The sequence below is a fragment of the Oryx dammah genome, unplaced genomic scaffold (genome assembly GCF_014754425.2).
Source record: "Oryx dammah isolate SB20612 unplaced genomic scaffold, SCBI_Odam_1.1 HiC_scaffold_25, whole genome shotgun sequence".
Lineage (NCBI taxonomy): Eukaryota > Metazoa > Chordata > Mammalia > Artiodactyla > Bovidae > Oryx > Oryx dammah.
The window spans coordinates 67,294,142-67,299,881 of NW_024070209.1; the positions used below are offsets into that span (position 1 = coordinate 67,294,142).

General features: G+C 41.3%; 1 non-coding gene across 1 annotated transcript; it reads left to right on the plus strand.

Moving 5' to 3' along the window:
• The first annotated feature begins 1,038 nt into the window (after positions 1 to 1,038).
• On the plus strand, positions 1,039 to 1,115 carry TRNAG-CCC. The gene is given in 2 exon segments: positions 1,039 to 1,075; positions 1,080 to 1,115. It is a non-coding gene; the product is annotated as a tRNA-Gly (tRNA).
• The last annotated feature ends 4,625 nt before the right edge of the window (positions 1,116 to 5,740 follow it).

Sequence of the window (5,740 nt, forward strand, 5' to 3'; positions counted from 1 at the left end):
ATCTCTGCCTTTAAGGAGTTTTCCATTTTCTAAGGATGGCACTCGCGTTGGCTGCCTCCTTGTACCACATCACGTCTCTTTCCAGCAGTTCCCTTGTGACGACTCTTCTTCAAGCCCCTCCAATTGTATGTGTTCAAAGGCTGTTGGGTGAAAGTACTGTGCCTACACGATAATCCATGGAAAATCCAGAATCAAGAAATGCAGGGTAGCTGGAACAAAATGTATTCATGCTGGAAAGGAGCAGAGACAGTGCTGGGAAGAGATGAGGCTGGAAATCTTGGCAGGAGCCAGGTATCAAAGAACCTTCCAATAGTGCAAAGGAATGTATCCTGACAACAAGGAGCAGCCAAGGGCAGATTTGAACAGGAGAGTGACTTGATCAGATTTGGCTCAGTGGTAAGGAGTCCACCTGCCAAGCAGGAGCTGTGGGTTTGATCCCCGGGTTAGGAAGATTTCCTGGAAGAAGAAATGGCAACCCACTCCAGTATTCTTACCTGGAAAATCCCATGGACGTGCTGGCCTACAGTCTTTGGGGTCAAAAGGAGTCGGACACAACTGAGTGACTGAGCATGAGCACTGGATTGTTTATATTCCAAGCTCAGGAACCACTGTACTAGATATTGAAAACTAATCAAGACCCCTCAGCCTCCTGCTGCTCTGTTACATTCTTATAATCAATTACTTTTTTATAATCAATTTTTGTAAGAAGAGACACTTTTCACCAATGATTTTTCAGAAATATTAAGAACAGCAAATAATAAGATAAGATGAAAATGGAATTTAATTAGAAGGCGAAAGGTCTGGAATTTTAAGTGATTTTGACTCTGATCCCCTTATCTTTCCTAGAAAGTATATTAAAAATAATAAAAATAAAACAGAAGTTAATAAAATAGAAAACAAAGAAACAATAAAAAAAATCAACAAACTAAAAGCTGATTCAGTGGGAGAGGAAAGCTAATAGAACAAATACAAACAAACAAAGGAAGTAATTATAATAAAATGCAACATGTGTTATAAAAATGTTGTGAAGAGGGGACTTCCCTGGTGGTCCAGTGGTTAAGACTCTGCCCTCCCAATCAATGCAGGGAGCCCAGGTTCAATCCCTGGTCAGGGAACTAGATCCACATGCTGCAAATTTAAAAGTAAATGAATAAATAAATAGAAAAAAAATCACTTTTAAAAAATGCTATGAAGAAACTCCTAAATGCAGAGGAAAGCAGAGGTCTTCACAAAGATCTGCTTTTTGTGAAGTTTAACTGTGAACTTGTGAGAGAAGCTTTCTAAGGTGTAGAGTGTGTGTCTGTGTGTGTGTGATCACTAGGCAAAGGCACTCTTGTTTTAACACCATGGTAACCCTTTCCTAGGCCAACATCTCAAACCAGGGTGCTTAAAGAATATTTGCGAAATGAATAAGCATCTTCACAGTCGTTCTCCAGTGTATCTTTCGTCTGTCCAGAGATTTTCAAATGTAAAGTTTCCTAAGCAGTTTACCTATAACTTTTGGATTTGTTCAATTCTATGCCACAGTCTTTCATGGCAAAGAAGTGTGACGCTGTTTTCCTAAAGACACTACATTAGAGACTCCCAACATTTTTTTTCCATTTCGCCTGGAAACACCTAGGCCTGAATAGAAAGCTAAAATTGATAGTGCCTGTTGGAAAGAAAACTGAAATTCACACATAACAGTAGCTGCCCAACTACCTTAAGGATACATATGAGGGTGGGATGCCCCATCTTCTGCCCCAGCTTTTGGGCACTGGTGTTTGCTGTGGGCATCTGGGGTACCTGGAGAAGATTCTCTTGCTGCATCCAGGCTGCAGGGATGGTTGTGCAGGTTGTCCACTGCACAAGAGGTCCCGGCAGAGGTGGTGAGGAGGGCTGAAATAAAGCTGGTATTCCACTTACTGAGCTGTGCACCCAGGGGCATTGTCCACCCAGGTGAAAGAAGACTTTTTTTTTTTAATTTGGCACATATGCATCAGTGAGTAGGGGCTCACTGCAGTCCTGTGTCCTTGGCGGTCATTGATGTGCTGCTCCAGCTTGGGCAAGAGTCATGCTTGAGAGGTTCCCTGAATGCCCTTTTAAAAGAGCACCCTCAATTCTCTTCAGCTTCAAAGAATCGTTTCAGATGATCTTTTCAAGCCCTTTGGTGGATGACTAACACATCACTGGCAATCCACAGATGGAGAATTACTACCTTCTGAGTTCTGGAAAAAGGCAAAGCTAAGCTCGATTTCAAGGCTATGGTTTTTCCAGTGGTCATGTATGGATGTGAGAGTTGGACTGTGAAGAAGGCTGAGCGCCGAAGAATTGATGCTTTTGAACTGTGGTGTTGGAGAAGACTCTTGAGAGTCCCTTGGACTGCAAGGAGATCCAACCAGTCCATTCTGAAGGAGATCAGCCCTGGGATTTCTTTGGAAGGAATGATGGTAAAGCTGAAACTCCAGTACTTTGACCACCTCATGTGAAGAGTTGACTCATTGGAAAAGACTCTGATGCTGGAAGGGATTGGGGGGCAGGAGAAGAAGGGGACGACCGAGGATGGGATGGCTGGATGGCATCACCGACTCGATGGACGTGAGTCTGAGTGAACTCCGGGAGTTGGTGATGGACAGGGAGGCCTGGCGTGCTGCGATTCACGGGGTCGCAAAGAGTCGGACACGACTGAGCGACTGAACTGAACTGAACTGAATTGAACTGAACTGAAGCTCGATTTCCCACATGCAGTTTGTGGCCCTGCAGCTGCTTCTCCTGCCACCAGATGGCAACCTCCCCCAGGTACTAGAAAGAGAATTTACTGAGGATGGCTGGATGGCATCACCGACTCCACGGACATGAGTTTGGGTAAACTCCGGGAGTTGGTGATGGGCAGGGTGGCCTGGTGTACTGTGATTCATGGGGTCGCAAAGAGTCGGACACGACTGAGTGACTGAACTGATGCCAGCTTTTTTATTATGTGTTTCAGAAATGCCTTATCATCCACAGTTTCACAGCACTCACCCAGCTCATACAGAGCCCCTTCTCTTTTTCTTGTTCACCTGATTCTGTTTCCATCTGCAAATGTTCAAATCCAGGAGGCACAGGACAAGCCATAGGGAACGCAACTCCCTGAGAGCTAGTATTTCTGGAAAATACTAGAAGACCTTATTGATAACACCACTGGCTACCGGTTTCATAAATTCTAACTCCAGACAACCAATGGCTATTAATTTTAAGCATTCTTCTTTTTTAATTGGAGCATAATTTACATTATACTTAAAAGCACACAATTTTTAAGGGGAAATTTTTTATTCAAATTTTGATTGTGCTTTTTTTATTGGATTGTAGTTCATTTACAATATTAGTTTAGTTTCAAATGTACAACAAAATGATTCAGTTATACATATATACATATGAAAGAAATTGTTAGTCACTCAGCCGTGTCTGACTCTTTGCTACCCCATGAACTGTGTAGCCCACCAAGCTCCTCTGTCCAGGAAATTCTCCAGGCACAAATACTGAAGTGGGTAGCCATTCCCTTCTCCAGGGGCTCTTGCTGACCCAGGAATCAAACCTGGGTCTCCTGCCTTGCAGGCAGATTCTTTACCATCTGAGCCACCAGGGAAGCCTGTACATAGATAGATTCTTTTTCAGATTCTTTTCCATTATAGATTACTGTAAGATACTAAATATAGTTCCCTGTGCTATACAGTAGGTCCTTGCTGTTAGCCTATTTTATATAAAATATTGTGTATATGTTAATCCTAAACCCCTAATTTATCTCTCCCCTCCCCCCCAATTGAAGGTGCAATTTTTTTTTCTTTTTTTCTTTTTTTTAAGGTGCAATTTTTAACTGTAGTGTCCAGTGTGTTTTAATAAATGTATATGCCAGTGTAACCTCAACTCCAGTTGGGACATACACGTTTCCATCATGGTGGAAAGGTCTCTTGTCTGCCTTCAAAATCAATCCCCAAGGCCTGAAGAAGACTCAAGGCCTAGGGGAGCGCAAACAATGGGTTGAATGGAGAATATGTGGCCTGGAGGTTAACATGCATTATAAGAAGCTAAATAGAACTCATAATTACTCACAACCTTATGGTTTTGTGTTTTCCTGGTAAAATCAACCAACTATTTATTATTAAGAAATAAATGGCATTTAAGAATTATTTCATTTACCCAGTGTTTTAGTAACAGTTTTCTTCCAGATACGTAAATATGTGAAATATGAAATTCTTTAAAATGTATTTAGTCATTGCTTCATTATTCGGTTCTCCTAAAGTTCTTTTGCTATTCAGTGGTTGGGCTAGAGCTGAGAAAATTATCAAAAGTGTTCAGTGAGACCACTGATTGGTTTTGAAATTAATTTTTCCAGAAGAACCAATCAAAACACTCATCAGCCCAGAAGTTAAAATTCGTTTGTCAGTCTGCCCTGGCTGTGACAGTATTAGTCTGTTAGGGAAATGCAGTGATCTCTGCTAAGAGATGATTTCTTTGTTTTAAATGTTCTATGGAAGCATAGCATACATATGGGAATGTGCAGAGCTCAATGAATTTGTAAACATACCATGTAATCAACTCTCAGATCAAGTGACAATTACCAGATCCCCAGAAGCCCTTCTAGTCTCTTTATTACCCTGATTTCTAAGAACACTGATGAATTTTATCTGCTTTTGGACTTTCCACCTAAATATAATCAGATCAGGTACTGATATGGGCCTGGCTTCTATCACTCAGGACTTTATTTTTAATTTTTTTAATGCATATTCTCTTATAGTCTCCTCAATTATGGTTTATCACAGGATAGTGAAAATAGTTCCCTGTGGGACCTTGTTGTTTATCCATTCTATACGTAATAGTTTGTAGTTGCTAATCCCAAACTCCCAATCCGTCCCTTCCCCCACTCCACCTGCCCCCTTGGAAATCACAAGTCCATCCTCTACGTCTGTTATCACTCAGTGTTTTCTTCGAGAAAGACATTAATGCTGTTTTGCTGTAATTTGTTCTTGCTCTTGCTGTTGGGTCACCATACCACAATTTATCCATCCATTCCACTACTTATGGACATATACACTGTTTCCAGTTACTGGCTATTATAAACCATGCTGCTATATAATTTTTGAAAATATCTCTTGGTGCATATTACCTACACATTGCTGGGTCATGGGATCTACACTGGTTCAGCTTAAATGGATGCTGGCAAACTGTTTTCTAGTGTGGGTGTACTAGCTACCATCAGCAGTGTAGAAAAGGAGTAGAGACTCTGATTTGACAATATTTGATAGAATCAGTCTTCTCATTTATTTTATTATTTTATTTTATTTGCTTATTTATTTTTGGCTGTGCTGGGTCTCTGTTGCTGTGTGGGTCTTTCTCTAGTTGCGGTGAGTGGGGGCCTCTCACTGCAGTGACTTCTCTTGTGGACCATGGGCTCTAGCGTACATGGCTTTCAGCAGCTGCAACTCATGGACTCCTGGTTGTTTTTTTCTTTCATGTTTGGACCTACAATTTACATGCAGTTGATTCTCTTATTAACTGTCAAGATTGGTTATTTTGTCATGATCTAAGTTGAGCCATCACCATTTATGGAAAAGGCTTTTCCTCACTGCACTGCTATCTTGGTTATAAATCAGGTAACTGTGTGGGTGATAATCTATTTCTGCCCTCTCTCTTCTGTTCCATTTATCTGTTTGTCTTTGTGTGAGTACCATGCTGACTGAAGGATCATTATTGGAGTTTTCCCCAAATGTCTATGACCCCAGAG